At 46.1% G+C, this 16640-nt stretch overlaps 1 pseudogene; it reads right to left on the bottom strand.

Annotated features, from left to right (window-relative positions):
- Positions 1–15997: 15997 nt before the first annotated feature.
- Positions 15998–16152, bottom strand: LOC116983795 (annotated as a pseudogene).
- Positions 16153–16640: the final 488 nt, after the last annotated feature.

Here is a 16640-nt window from a genome sequence, read left to right as displayed (position 1 = left end):
ATATAACCATATAACAATTACAGCACGGAAACAGGCCATCTCGGCCCTACAAGTCCGTGCCGAACAACTTTTTTCCCTTAGTCCCACCTGCCTGCACTCATACCATAACCCTCCATTCCCTTCTCATCCATATGCCTATCCAATTTATTTTTAAATGATACCAACGAACCTGCCGCCACCACTTCCACTGGAAGCTCATTCCACACCGCTACCACTCTCTGAGTAAAGAAGTTCCCCCTCATGTTACCCCTAAACTTCTGTCCCTTAATTCTGAAGTCATGTCCTCTTGTTTGAATCTTCCCTATTCTCAAAGGGAAAAGCTTGATCACATCAACTCTGTGCTGTATGAGTCTAATAAATCTAAATGCATGTAAAATTGAAGGAATTGATAGATTGAATGTACAGTCTTTTACCCAGAGTAGGGGAATCAAGAACCAAAGGACATTGGTTTGAGGTGAGAGGGGAAAGTTAATATGAAGCTGAGGGACAACATTTTCCCTGTGTGTGTGCTGGGTATATGGAACCAGCTGCCAGTGGAAGTATCTGAGACAGGTATCGTAACAACATTTAAAAAACACTTTTACAGGTACATGGGTAGGAAAGGTTTACAGGGATATAGGACAAATGTGGCAAATTGATCCAGTTTCAATGGGGCATCTTTAACAGCATGGACAAGTTGGGCCAAAGGGTCTGATTCCATGCTATATGACTCCAGAAACTAAAGCACCCAAAAGTCGGAAAGAACTGAATGCAAGTTATGCGCTGGTTGATTTGCTAAATTTTTGGGTGATTTTGGCTTTCCCTCCAAATGTAAAATAGATCAAGTTCAAGTTCAAGTTCACATTTATTGTCACATGCATCAATTGAGGTACAGTGATATTTTTAGTTACCATACAGCCATACAAGTAAAAAAAACACAATACACGATAGAGTTTAACAAAAACATCCACCACAGTGGAATCAGCATTCTTCAAGTCGATTAAGTCGAGACTTTAAACTCATCTCTACTCCCAAGCCTTTCTTGACGTCATCTGAGCGAGGGCTATATGATGTAGTGATGTTTGCATTTAATCTATGAACAAATGTTGTATGACGTTAGTACCTCCACCAATGTAAAGCACTTTGACCAACGAGAGTTGTTTTTTAAATGTGCTATATAAATAAAATTGTCTTGACTTGACTTGACTTGACTTGACTTGACTTGACTTGACTTGACTGTGATGGAAGGCATTTAAGTTCAGTCATCTTCCTCCTTTGTTCACCCGTGCTCGGGACCAAAGATACTAGAGCGGAGCAAGATAGACAACTCCTGTAAAATCCAATGGACTGACGTGTAGTACACAACGGAGCGTAACTGCCACCATTTCAGTAAACCCCACCCTATCTTTGACCCTACCCGACTTCAGTTATGTGTTCAGTTAAAACGGCACATACCTTGTACAGGGAGGAACTGCAGATGCTGGTTTAAACCGAAGATAGACACAAAAGCCTGGAGTAACTCAGTGGATCAGGCAGCATCTCTGGAGAAAAGGAATAGGTGATATTTCAGGTCGACTTTTTCGATAGCTGCCATGACCCGTTTGATGTCATCCTTCACCCTGCACTGATCTGCCGGACATTGTGTGTGTGTGTGTGTGTGTGTGTGTGTGTGTGTGTGTGTGTGTGTGTGTGTGTGTGTGTGTGTGTGTGTGTGTGTGTGTGTGTGTGACATTGTGTGTGTGTGTGTGTGTGTGTGTGTGTGTGACATTGTGTGTGTGTGTGTGTGTGTGACATTGTGTGTGACATTGTGTGTGTGTGTGTGTGTGTGTGTGTGTGTGTGTGTGTGTGTGTGTGTGTGACATTGTGTGTGTGACATTGTGTGTGTGTGTGTGTGTGTGTGTGTGTGTGTGTCTGTCTGTCTGTCTGTCCGGCACTTCATGGCTTGAGGATGGCTTGAGTGGGTGCAGGATTTTCTGGAGCTCCTTCCTAATGGCAATATTTTGTATGTTCAAAGTTAATAAGGATGACTAGGCAGAAATATCAAAATGATCACCTGCAGCTGATAAAAAAAAAAGATGATTTGTGTGGTATTTGGTAAAATAATAGCAATATGAAGACGCCATAACCAAAGCAAAGATACTAGGGTGGAGACGGAAGTCGGCTATGGAAATGGCGCTAAAGATTACCCATGACCTACTACGGCTTTTTCGTCGAGTGGACTATCTTGCTCCGCACTAAGATCTTTGCTCAGGACCTTGAACCCTCCGCAATCACCGCTACAGATGTTCATGCCCTCTCGTCGGGATGATCGAAACTCCGACGTCGGGATGGATCGGAACACACTCCACGGCTTGGAGTTCCCGAATCGGCCGCTTCTTACCGGAGACTCGGCTTCACGACGATAAAGTCCACAGGCCGCGTGGTCGGTGCTCCAACACTGGCGATCCTTGGCAAAGGATGCCATCGCCCGCTCTGCAATGGTAAGGCCGCGCCTGCTGCTTGAAGCTCTGGGCCGGTCTCCAGTCTGAAAATACATTTCCAGCACAATATTGGGCGGCACAGTGGCGCAGCGGTAGAGTTGCTGACTTACAGTGTCAGAGACCCGGGTTAAATCCTGCCTACGAATGCTGTCTGTACGGAGTTTGCACATTCTCCCTGTGTCTGTGTGGGTTTTCTCCGGGTGCTCAGGTTTCCTCCCACACTCCAAAGTTGGACAGGTTTGAAGGTTAATTGGCTGGGGTCAAAACAAATTGTTCATTTGTGCTCGCTGGTCGGCACAGACTCGGTGGGCCAAAGGGCCCGTTTCCCTGCTGTATCTCCACACTAAACTAAACTAGTCTAAACGTTCTTTGGCAGCAGTGTGCTTTGAAAAGTCCTAAATCTTTGTCAATGCCATCTGCCATTTCTTTATTCCTTTGTAGATTTTCTGGTGTCACTTCTGCTGATCAAACATTTCTTCTTTCTCAGTTAAACCACATTGTGCCTTCAGCGAGATAAAGCCCCATTTATATGTGAGCTGCATGTTGATGTTTGGTGTGAATTTATCGCTGATAAGCAGAAGTCAAGTGCAAACATTGCCGCTGTTGGTTTGGACTGCAAGCTGCTCTCTTCGACCTCAGAGCTGACCTGTGCTACGTGCATAACCCGCACGCTGAGCTGAAAGAGGTGGCAAAGTTGATGCCCAGAGTGGGGAGAGAAGGCCAAGCAGATGAGTCAAGTTGGTAACTTGACCCTGTGCCCTGCGACGGGGCTGCATCAGAGTGAAGACATTCAGTGAGAGTTCTTTGACATGGTTGTTCATTTCAACAATGGGGCAGCACGGTGGCGCAGCGGTAGAGTTGCTGCCTTACAGCGCCGGAGACCCTGGTTCCCACCTCCAACGGGATCCCACCACTAGTCACATCTTCCCATCTTCACCCCTTTCTGCCTTTCGCAGAGACTGTTCCCTCTGCAACTCCCTGGTTAACCCATCTCTCCCCATCTCTTCCCACCTAAAACACCCCCTTCCCAGGTACTTTCCCCCTATACCTCCTCCCTCGACTCCGTCCAGGGACCCCGACAGTCCTTTCAGGTTAGGTAGAGGTTCACTTGCACCTCCTCCAACCTCATCTACTAACCGCTGTTCATTGTTATGGAAACGTCATCTCTTGTACATCGGAGAGACCAAACGTAGACTGGGCAATCGTTTAGCTGAAACATAGAAAATAGGTGCAGGAGTAGGCCATTCGGCCCTTCGAGCCTGCAACGCCATTCAATATGATCATGGCTGATCATCCAACTCAGTATCCTGTACCTGCCTTCTCTCCATACCCCCTGATCCCTTTAGCCACAAGGGCCACATCTTACTCCCTCTTAAATATACCCAATGAACTGGCCTCAACTACCTTCTGTGGCAGAGAATTCCAGAGATTCACCACTCTCTGTGTGAAAAATGTTTTCCTCATCTCGGTCCTAAAAGATTTCCCCCTTATCCTTAAACTGTGACCCCTTGTTCTAGACTTCCCCAACATCGGGAACAATCTTCCTGCATCTAGCCTGTCCAACCCCTTAAGAACACCTTCGCTTAGTCCGTCTGGCCCTACCTGATCTCCCGGTTGCCAAACACTTTAATTCTCCTTCCCATTCCCACACTGACCTGTCTGTCTTAGTCCTCCTCCATTGTCCGAGTGAGGCCAAATGCAAATTGGAGGAACAGCACCTCATATTTCGCATGAGCAGCTCACAACCCAGTGATATGAATATTGGTTTATCTAACTTCAAGTAACCCTTGCATTCCCTCTCTCTCCATCCCTTTCCCACCCAAGTCGTACCATCTTCAAAGTCGTCTTGTTGAGTCTCATTGGCTGTACTTGTTCTCACCCAGCACACAGTTAACAGTGGCCTGTTTCCTTTATCATTGTTACTTTTTTGCATATCCTTCATTCATTCTGTTTTCAAGAGAGAGTTAGATTTAGCTCTTAGGGCTAAGGAAATCAAGGGATATACAATCAGTTTTATTCGTCACATTGCACATAAAGTGCAAGTGAAATGAATTTGCCAGCAGCGGTACAATGAGAAAGAACACACAAACACAATAATAATTTAACACAAACATCCACCACAGCATTCATCACTGTGGTGGAAGGCACAAAATTTGGCCAGTCCTCCTCCATTTTCCCCCGTGGTCGGGACCTCAACCCTCCGCAGTCGCCGCTGCGGGCGTCCAGATGGTAAAAGTCAAGGTGAGTCCTGAATCGGTGCCTCCCCCACCGGAGACCGCGGCTTCAGATTGGTGTAGGCCGCAGGCCAGCGGTCGGTGATTTAGAGTTCGCGCCGCAGCCAGAAGCACTGCAGACGGCAGGGCCGGCAGTCGAAGTCGAAGCTCCCCTCCAGGGATCCCCAGCGAGGAACTCCGCTCCCGATGGTAAGTCCATGCCGCGCCCGCGGTAGAAGTTGGCCGCGGGCCGGCTGTCGGAGTGGAAGCTCCTTTCCCCCGGGTCCCCAACGTGAGATCCCAGGCTGCGGACGCCACGCCAGCTGGAGCTCTGCAGACCGCGGCTTCAGACTGCCGGCTGCCCCGGTCCAGCAAAACGGAGCGCTCCCCTCCGGCGAGCCCCAGGATATGGGGACTCAGCTGATTTTGGATGATCAGCCATGATCATATTGTATGGCAGTGATGACCTACTCCTGCACCTATTTTCTACGTTTCTATGTTTCATTTGTTGTACATCTCTCTACATCACCGCCTTTACCTCTCATTTCCCTTTCCCCTGACTGTCAGTCTGAAGAAGAGTCTGGACCCGAAACATCACCTATTCCTTTTCTCCAGAGATGCTGCCTGACCCACGGAGTTACTCCACCTTCAGTGTCTATCAAGGGAACATCTCAAGTTGTAGCATGTGCCAAAAACCCTAACGAACAAGCAGTCCTCAACTCGTACAGATGGCTGCACAATCCAAGTTAGTTCACGACGGGGCTTGTAAACTTTAATAGATCAAGCAGCACGGCAGCACAATAGTGGGAAAAACCGGTTGGATCAAGAACAAGTATGAACCCCAACCAACACAATGCAATTTCTGGCTTTGCTCTCTGTCCAAACGTGGTATTTGTGTGGTTATGTGTTGACTACGATTCTTGGACTTATCTATGTATATGGAACAAAAAGTACTGGAAAACATTGTGGTTTGATAAAGCTGTCATTGTTACAACCTTTGAAACATTGGATTCATATAGCCACAACAAGTTGCACACACTACCAGAGTGTAGCACTACGTGGAGGAGTTACCAAGCGAAAAACTGAATAAAAATAAAATTAAAGTTCACAAGTGATCATCTTCTTCTTTTTGTGTTCATCTTGTTACAAATGTTTGCCTCGCCGTCATCGTCTGTCCTGAAACGGACGCAAGCTTCCAGCGACAATCAGTGGAAGCCATCACTTGTCGCAATAGATGATGGTGGGAGCAGAATTAGCTCAGGATACTTCTGGTTTCCAGCCCCGCGATGTGGACGCTGCTGCTATGGGCCCGTTTCATAAGTGATAGGAGCAGAATTAGGCCATTTGGCCCATCAAGTCTACTCCGCCATTCAATCATGGCTGATCTATCTCTCCCTCCTAACCCCATTCTCCTGCCTTCGCCCCATAAGCCCTGAAACCCTTACAATTCAAAATTCTGCCAATCTCCGATTTAAAAATATCCAATGACTTGGCCCCCTCAGCCTTCTGTGGCAATGAAGCCCACAGATTCACCACCCTCTGACTAAAGAAATGTCTCATCTTCTCCTTTCTAAAGGTACATCCTTTTATTCTGAGGCTAAGGCCTCTGGTCCAAGACTCTCCCATTAGTGGAAACATCCTCTCCACGTCCACTCTTTCCAGGCCTTTCACTCTTTCACTTTTCTGGTAGTTTCGTACTGCTTCAGTTTTAACATTTTATGAACTAATAACTAGATAGAAAAAAAAGAAAAAAGATTTAAAAAAGGGAAAGGAAAGGAAAAGAAAGAAGAAAAAAAAAGAAAACAAAAAATTTAGAGAAAAACAAACCCCGGAACTAACAAAGGTGTAAAAGAAGCGGAGATATATCCAACTACCTTTCCATACGCCCTTTCCTTTCTGTTAGTTTCAATGAGGTCCCCCCTCATCCTCAACTCCAGCGAGTACAGGCCCAGTACCTTCGAACGCTCATCGTATGTTAATCATCATGTCACATTATGAAGTAATTGTAGGCAGCATTTAGGTTAAAACCAGAGGAGTTTGCTTTTATTCATATGGAATGTCGGCGCCACGGGTAAGATCAGAACTTCTAGAAATAAATCACGATAAGAAATCATGGATTGATTTTTTTAATGGCTTTTCTAATCTGCATCATCTTTTAGTGATCATTTACCCTATGAGATTCATCAGCGATCTTCGTTTTTCTCATCAATGTTGAACTTGACTGTTACTGAGCAGATGGTCATGATGCAGGTTTTGGTGCAGACACGTTTGGAGTATTGCTTGCAGTTCTGGTCGTCTAATTAGAGGAAGGAAGTGGAAACTTTGGAAAGGGTGCAAAGAAGGTTCACCAGGATAGAGGGTTTCGGTTTAGTTTATTATCACGTGTACCGGGGTACAGTGAAAAGCTATCCAGTCAGCAGAAAGACAATACATGATTACAATCGAGCCATTTACAGAATACATCTACATGATAAGGGAATCATGTGCCGAGAGTAAGGACAGATACAATACAATACAATTTTATTGTCATTTGAACCTCAAAAGAAGTTCAAACGAAATTTGGTTTCTGCAGTCATACAACAAGAAAGGAAACAACAACACACACAAACAACACAGTGTACACAAACATCCATCACAGTGAAACTCTTTCTCACTGTGATGGAAGGCAAAGTCTTGTCTCTCCCCTGTGTTCCATTCTTCTCCCGATGTTAAAGCCCCCAGCTGGGCGATGGCAAGTCCCGTTAAGGAGTGGAGTTTAAGAAGATCATAGTTAAAGTAAGAAATGTTGCTGGAGGAGTAGAGTTTTAAGAGTGCAGTGCGATTGTAATATGTGATTATAGATCTGCTCCTGTGGCCAGCACGCAAATAGTCGCCTGGGTTGGGCGCCATCTTGGAAGCCTAGTAGCTGCAGGGAGGGAGAGGTTGGGCAGGGTTGGATTGCTTCCTCTGGATAGCCAGAGGTTGAGGGGTGACCTGATAGAAGTATCTAAGATTATGAGAGGCATAATCACAGAACCATTCCCCAGAATGGAAATATCAAATACCTAGAGGACATCGGTTTATGATGAGAGAGGCAAAGTTTAAAGGAGATGTGCGTGGCAAGTTTCTCACACCGGGTGGTCAAGGTGAAACGTGTTGCCGGTGTTGGTGGTGGAGGCAAGTACGATCGTGGTATTAAAGAGACTTTTGGATAAGAACATGGATGTGCTGAGAATGGAGGGATATGGATTATGTGCAGGCAGATGGTTTGTCTTTGGGTGGCCTCATATTTAACAGACATTGTTCCTGTGCTGTGCTGTTTGATGTACTATGTTCTATGTTCTACATAAACATCAGTATTATTTTAGCTATTTACTATTCTCCTTGCACTTTGCTTTTTCCTAATGAATTATTAGATGGTATGGCATTTATCACATGTGCCGAGGTACAGTCAAATTCATTTTTGTATAGCTCAAAAAAGCTCATCAGCGCCTCTACTTCCTGAGAAGATTACGGAGAGTCGGATTGTCAAGGAAGACTCTCTCTAACTTCTACAGGTGCACAGTCGAGAGCATGCTGACCGGTTGCATCGTGGCTTGGTTCGGCCATTTGAGCGCCCTGGAGAGGAAAAGACTACAAAAAGTAGTAAACACTGCCCAGTCCATCATCGGCTCTGACCTTCCTTCCATCGAGGGGATTTATCGCAGTCGCTGCCTCAAAAAAGGCTGGCAGTATCATCAAAGACCCACACCATCCTGGCCACACACTCATCTCCCTGCTACCTTCAGGTAGAAGGTACAGGAGCCTGAAGACTGCAACAACCAGGTTCAGGAATAGCTACTTCCCCTCAGCCATCAGGCTATTAAACCTGGCTCGGACAAAACTCTGATTATTAGCAACCACTTTCTGTTATTTGCACTACCAGTTTATTTATTCATGTGTGTATATATTTATATCATGGTATATGGACACATTTATCTGTTTTGTAGTAAATGCCTACTATTTTCTGTGTGCTTAAGCAAAGCAAGAATTTCATTGTCCTATACAGGGACACATGACAATAAACTCACTTGAACTTGAGTTCAGTACAAGTATTACTACACATTAGAACATAGATACATATTAGATCAGCATCTCAGATACAGTACAAGTATATTCACGATGATGTCTATGCAACATCTTTGTTAGAAAATGTGTGGATGTAATCTACAGGGCGTCACAGTGGCGCAGCGGTAGAGCTGCTGCCTTACAGCGAATTCAGCGCCGGAGACCCGGGTTCGATCCCGACTATGGGTGCTGTCTGCACGGAGTTTGTACGTTCTCCTCGTGACCTCGTTTTCTCCGTGAGATCTTTGGTTTCCTCCCACACTCCAAAGACGTACAGGTATGTAGGTTAATTGAGCTTGGTAAATGTAAAAAAGAATTGTCCCAAGTGGGTGTGGGATAGTGTTAATGTGCGGGGATCGCTGGTCGGCGCGGACCCGGTGGGCCGATAGGGCCTGTTTCCACTCTGTATCTCTAAACTAAACAAAAAAAAAAGTAATCTCTTTGGATTGGGTGTTATCCTCTTTGAATTTGATTATCTTATTTAATATTTTACCAATTTTAAATGTAAATGCTCTCATTTCATTACGCATTTCACCATTCAATGACACGCAGAATTGTCCCTGTCTGAGTGTTATTTACTGGTCAGACAGGGAGGTGCAAAACTCTTTGCTAAACAAACCTCAGGCAGACTGACCCGAGCTGGCGTCCCAGTCACCACAACCCTGGCGCTTTCAGATGGATCAAGATGGAAATTGTGGCCAGAGATGCCAGATTAAAAAAAACTGCTGCAAAAAAGAGAAGTGGCTCAAATGTACATAGGGTAAGAAATAAGTCAGAAGAAGTCTCGGCCCGAAACATCACCTATTCCTTTTCTCCAGAAATCGTGCCTGGCCCACTCAGTTACTCCAGTTTTTTGTGTCTATCGTTTTGGTGTAAACCAGAATCTGCAGTTCCTTCCTACACTAAGAGAAAGGCACATCTGGCACAAAGAGGTGGAACCAAAACTTTCTCCAGCTGGGCTTCACAGAGAGGCAGTCACTGGTCAGCACATCCTGCAGGAACTTGTGTCCAGACAGGCTGCATATCTGCAAGGCCATCCTCGTCAACATCAGTCACCTCTCGCACATCCACGCCTCTCAAGGACACACATTTTCAGGAACCTTGCCGTAACAGTGCCCTGGGTGGCACGGTGGCACAGCGGTAGAGTTGCTGCCTCACAGTGCCACTGACCCGGGTTTGATGCCGACTACGGGTGCTGTCTGTGCGGAGTTTTACGTTCTCTCTCCGTGACCGCATGGGTTTGCTCAGGATGCTTCCGTTTCCTCCCACACTCCAAAGACGTGCGGGTTTGTAGGTTAATTGGTTTACCAGATGCTGGTTTACATCGAAGATAGACACACAAAGCTGGAGTAACTCAGCGTGTCAGGCAGCATCTCTGGAGGAAAGAAATAGGTGAGATTTTGGGACAAGACCCTTCTTCAGATTGCCTCTGCTGACATAGCCTCAATTACACCTTTCTTAAGGGCCTGTCCCACCAGCATGCGATTGCATGCGTCTAACGCGACCAAACGTGGTCACTTCAGGCGTACGGCCTCGCGGGGCCGGTCCCACTTCGATGTCGGGACCAGCCCCGCACAAGTCCAATGCCTTGCAAGAGTCAAACTGGAGACCCTTTAGTTTTTGATCAGCCTGACATTTGGATTCAAATGTTCTCTTTCCTTACCGCCCCACCCCTCCCCTCCCCTCCCCCCCTCCACCGCCCTCTCCCTCCCCCAGTTGCTAAAATAACACTGCTCATGTTGGCAAGTGGCTCTCAGGGGCCAATTGCCGAGATTGGGGCTGTGAGGAATCTGTGAGGATTGGTTAGCACGCAACAAAGGCTTTTTCACTGTACCTTGTTACACGTGACAATCAACTAAACTGGAAACTGAGGAAAGCGAAATGAGTGAAAATCAAACCAAAATGCCCACACTTCCAAAGTTGGTGTAGTCTTAAACAAGGAAGCCTGCGATACTGCGATACAGTTGTGTAGGGCTTTGGTGAGACCACATCTGGAGTATTGTGTACAGTTTTGGTCTCCTAATTTGAGGAAGGACATCCTTGTGATTGAGGCAGTGCAGCCTAGGTTCACGAAATTGATCCCTGGGATGGCGGGGCTGTCATATGAGGAAAGATTGAAAAGACTAGGCTTGTATTCACTGGAGTTTAGAAGGATGAGGGGAAGATCTTATAGAAACATATGAAATTATAAAAGGACTGGACAAGCTAGATGCAGGAAAAATGTTCCCAATGTTGGGCGAGTCCAGAACCAGGGGCCACAGTCTTAGAATAAAGGGGAGGTAATTTAAGACTGAGGTGAGAAAAAACTTTTTCACCCAGAGAGTTGTGAATTTATGGAATTCCCTGCCACAGAAGGCAGTGGAGGCCAAATCACTGGATGGATTTAAGAGAGAGTTAGATAGAGCTCTAGGGGCTAGTGGAATCAAGGGATATGGGGAGAAGGCAGGCACGGGTTATTGATTGGGGACGATCAGCCATGATCGCAATGAATAGCGGTGCTGGCTTGAAGGGCTGAATGGCCTCCTCCTGCACCTATTTTCTATGTTTCTATGATATGGGGAGAAGGCAGGCACGGGTTATTGATTGGGGATGATCAGCCATGATCACAATGAATGGCTCGAAGGGCCGAATGGCCTCCTCCTGCACCTATTTTCTATGTTGCTATGTGTTGGAACAGGCCGTATTGATTTTTGTCCGTTTTTTTTAGAGCTTCTTGAAACAGCTTTGGTGAGATTGCTAACACCATATTAATGACGGAGAAACCGTGCAGATAAAGTTCCCAGCCAACATTTAAAAAATCACCAGTTGAGCAATTTTCCTCTAAGCTCGGCTCAATGTCCTCGGGTATTGGAGCTCTACCTCCTCCAGTTCTCTCACTTGCTCGACAGTCTTTCACTGACAATTTAGCATCGTTAAGTCTTTCACTGCAAGTTATCCTCATCAGATTCTTAGAAACAGCAATTGAGCATTGGTCATATCCCTCTCTTGCAGGCCGCCCGACCAACACCCCTCTCTGGCCCCTAGCCCCACATACACCATCTACCACAGCAGGCATTGCTCTCTGAGCCAAAAGCCAAAACACATCCTGTTGGTTTAAACCTCCGTGGCTTCTCCGAGTATTGTTTGTGACTCTGTTTTCTAATTACAACCATCTGCAAACACACTGCTAGACTTGTTTACAAAGGTAATTGGTTCATTTCCAGATAATTGAGGTGAACAATGAAATTTTTTGCAACATGGGCATTTCTGCAGACACAAAAAGCCGGAGGAACTCAGCGGGTCAGGCAGCATCTCTGGGGAAAAGAAATGGGTGGCGTTTCGGGTCGAGACCCTTCTTCGGAAACTCAGCTGGTCAGGCAGCATCTCTGGAGAACATGCAGAGGTGACCCTTTGGGTCAGGACCCTTCTTCAGACTCTGAAAAAAGTCTGAAGAAGGATCCCTACCCAAAACGTCGCCTTTCCATGTTCTCCAGAGATGCTGCCTAACCCGATGAGTTGCTCCAAAACTTTAGAGTCATAGAATTATAAAGTGATACAGTGTGGAAACAGGCCCTTCGGCCCAACTCGCCTACGCCGCCAACAATGTCCCAGCTACATTAGTCCCACTTGCCTGCGCTTGGTCCATATCCCTCCAAACCTGTCCTATCCATGTACCTGTCCAACTGTTTCTTAAATGATGGGATAGTCCCTGTCTCAACTACCTCCTCTGGCAGCTTGTTCCATACATCCACCACCCTTTGTGTGGAAAAAGTTACCCCTTGGATTTCTTTGGGGTTTTTTTTGTAAACCAGCATCTGCAGTTCCTTGTTTCTAGATTCCTGCAGAATCCCAGCTTCGGTACCTCATGCAATGCAACGTTAATTGGCTGGTAATCGGAAGATATGAATTCAAATAACCAAAGAATTTAAATACTATGAAATAAGTTCTTAAGTTTATAAATTGATGCCATAAGAGCAGAATTAGGCCATTAGGCTGAGTCTGCACCGCCATTCAATCATGGCTGATCTTTCTTTCCCTCTCAACCCCTCATTCTCCTGCCTTCTCCTCATAACCCTTGACACCCGTACTAATCAAGAATCAATGCCATCAATCAGTGCCAACAAATAAATTAGTTAGTCCTGATGAGGATTGCAATAATGTTGAGGATGAAAACACTAGATCAGCACAGAACCCGCCTGCTTCACGGATGTCCTTCAAGGAAGGAAATACATCATTCTGAGCTGCTTTGCCCAAGTTAGATGTGTCTCCTAACCCAAAGCAATGCGGTTGTCTCTTAGCCTGAGAAGACCCAGCAAGCCTCTCAATTCAATCACCATTGGAGATAAAAAATAAATGCTGGCTTTGTCCTTCAAGCCAACACCTCTTGAATGAATACAAACAACTTTTGGCCCTGAGCCCCTGACTATAATTAATGGCAGATTTACCTCCAGACTCCCATGTATTTACTTGCCAATAATTGACAGTGTCATAGAGCCATAGAGTCATAGAGTGATACAGTGTGGAAACAGGCCCTTCGGCCCAACTCGCCCAAACCGATCAACAATGTCCCAGCTTCACTAGTCCCACTTGCCTGCTCTTGGTCCTTATTTCTCCAAACCTGTCCTATCCATGTCCCTGTCTAACAGTTTCTTAAACGATTGAATAGTCCCAGCCTCAACTACCTCCTCTGGCAGCTTGTTCCATTCACCCATCACCCTCTGTGTGAAAAAGTTACCCCTCGGATTCCTATTAAATCTTTTCCCATTCACCTTGAACCTATGTCCTCTGATCATCGGTTCCCCTACTCTGGTTAAATGACTCTGTGCCTGATCTATTCCTCTCATGATTCTGTATACCTCTATATACCTCTCATCCTCCTGTGCTCCATGGAATACAGACCCAGCCTATTCAACCTCTCCCTATAGCTCACACCCTCTAGTTCTTGCAATATCCTCGTGAATCTTTTCTGAACCCTTTCAAGTTTGACAAGTGCAATGGAGATATTGGTGCTTTGCAGTTTAGTTTGGTTCAGTTTAGAAACATAGAAACATAGAAACATAGAAATTAGGTGCAGGAGTAGGCCATTCGGCCCTTCGAGCCTGCACCGCCATTCAATATGACCATGGCTGATCATCCAACTCAGTATCCCGTACCTGCCTTCTCTCCATACCCTCTGATCCCCTTAGCCACAAGGGCCACATCTAACTCCCTCTTAAATATAGCCAATGAACTGGCCTCGACTACCCTCTGTGGCAGGGAGTTCCAGAGATTCACCACTCTCTGTGTGAAAAAAGTTCTTCTCATCTCGGTTTTAAAGGATTTCCCCCTTATCCTTAAGCTGTGACCCCTTGTCCTGGACTTCCCCAACATCGGGAGCAATCTTCCTGCATCTAGCCTGTCCAACCCCTTAAGAATTTTGTAAGTTTCTATAAGATCCCCTCTCAATCTCCTAAATTCTAGAGAGTATAAACCAAGTCTATCCAGTCTTTCTTCATAAGACAGTCCTGACATCCCAGGAATCTGTCTGGTGAACCTTCTCTGCACTCCCTCTATGGCAATAATGTCCTTCCTCAGATTTGGAGACCAAAACTGTACGCAATACTCCAGGTGTGGTCTCACCAAGACCCTGTACAACTGCAGTACAGTTTAGTTTAGTTTAGTTTAGTTAAGTTAAGTTAAGTTTAGGTTAGTTTATTATTGTTCTGTGTGCAGTGAAAAGCTCCCAAGTCGGCAGTGATGAAGCTAGTACCCACCTTCAACCTGAAGTATATCACACGCAGAACCAAAGAAAAGCCATCTCTTACATCAAATTCAGACACAAACTGCTGGAATAACTCAGCAGGACAGGCAGCATCTCTGGATAGAAGAAATAGGTGATGTTTCAGGTCAAGACACTTCTTCAGACTGTCTCCCCTGTAATACTGTCTTACTAATATTGAGGGATCCGATTTTAGTTCCTCAAACCCTCCATGTTTGTGGGAAAACTACTGAGGGGGTGGCACAGAGGCACAGCAGTTGAGTTGCTGCCTTACAGCGCCAGAGACCCGGGTTTGATCCACAATACGAGTGTGGTCTGTACGGAGTTTGTACGTTCTCCTCCGTGACAACGTGGGTTTTCCCCGGGTGCTCCGGTTTCGTTCCACACTCCAAAGATGTACAGGTGTGTAGGTTATTTGGCTTTCGAAAAGATTGTAAATTGTCCGTGGTGTGGAGGGAGGCTAGTGCTGGCATGCGGGGTGATCGCTGGTCGGCGCGGACTCAGTGGGCCGGAGGGCCTGTTTCTGTGCTGTATGTCTAAAAAAAATAGGGGCGATTTCTCCCCCCATCTGGGCTGGGGGGAGCACAGTCCCTCTTCAGAAAGGTGTCCAACTGAATATGAATTCTAGTTTAAAATAGTAAAGATCAGAAAGGAATAAAGTGCTGCAGAAGAGGACATAATAATATATTTCTGAACACAATTTAATTACCAGGTGGTAGCAGATTCACATCACTCTTGGCGTGACATTTTCCTTCAACTCCCTTCTTGTCCCTCGACCACTTAATTGGAATCCATGACCCTTGGTAATTAACATCTCTGTTAAGAGAAATAAATCCTTGCTGGACATCCTACCAAGGCCAGTCATAATTCCATTCTCAATTAAACCGCCTTCAGTCTTTCATTCGATGAAATCAATCCCATAGAAAATAGGTGCAGGAGAAGGCCATTCGGCCCTTCGAGCCAGCACCGCCATTCATTGTGATCATGGCTGATCGTCCCCAATCAATAACCCGTGCCTGCCTTCTCCCCATATCCCTTGACTCCACTAATAGAAACATAGAAAATAGGTGCAGGAGGAGGCCATCTCAACGTATCAAACTTCTTTTCCATCCTATAATTCCTCTGCCTGGTCAACATCCTCATAATTTTCCACTGTACTTTCCCCACTGTTTACTTTAGTTTAGTTTAGTTCAGAGATACAGCGCGGAAACAGGCCCTTCGGCCCACTGAGTCCAAACGGACCAGCGATCCCCGCACATTAATACAAACACTAGGGACAATATTTACACTGACCAAGCCAATTCACCTACATACCTGTACGTCTTTGGTATGTGGGAGGAAACTGAAGATCTCAGAGAAAATCCAGGCGATCACGGGGAGAGCGTACAAACTCCGTACAGACAGCACCCGTAGTTGGGATCGAACCTGGGTCTCTGGTGCTGCCAGCGCTGTGCCACTGTGTTGCCCCTTTTAAAAAATATATCAACTTTTAATGTTCTTTTTTGAGCATAAACGCAGTCCCACAACCACAATTGTGCAGTCGAGTATCCCGTATTTGGGGACATGGCAGGCGTCATCACACCCGGAGTGCGTAGGGATAGTCTCGTCCCGGGAGATCGGCCATCGTGACCACCGATTCTTCCAGCCAGGTTAGTATTAATCCTTCCTTCCTGTGGAGTAAAGATCTGCAAAACACATGGTATTATAGCTGTAACCTAATTAGTCTTCTAAGGTGCATTTAATATCAATACCAACTTACGGGTGGCACAGTGGCGCAGCGGTAGAGTTGCTGCATTACAGCCCTACAACGCGTGAGACCGGGGTTCGATCCCGACTACCGGTGTTGTTTGCACAGAGTTTGTACGTTCTCCCCGTGGGTTTTCTCCAACAACTTCGGTTTCCTCCCACACTCCAGAGGCGTACAGGTTTGTAGATTAATTGTCTTGGTATAAATGTAAAAATTGTCCCGAAAGTGTAGGATAGTGTTAATGTGCAGGGATCGCGGGTCGGCGCGGACTCGATGGGCCGAAGGGCCTGTTTCCGCGCTGTATTTCAAAACTAAACTAAACTGAGCTGAGCCCGGCAATCCGCGACCTTTCCCAACAATAGGCCTGGCTCACCTGCTGCTGACTGGGGACCCGCCCG

This window comes from Amblyraja radiata, chromosome 1 (genome assembly GCF_010909765.2).
Source record: "Amblyraja radiata isolate CabotCenter1 chromosome 1, sAmbRad1.1.pri, whole genome shotgun sequence".
Classification (NCBI taxonomy): Eukaryota; Metazoa; Chordata; class Chondrichthyes; order Rajiformes; family Rajidae; genus Amblyraja; species Amblyraja radiata.
Note: the sequence above shows the minus strand (reverse complement) of the source record. Positions and strands in the feature narration are given on the sequence as shown.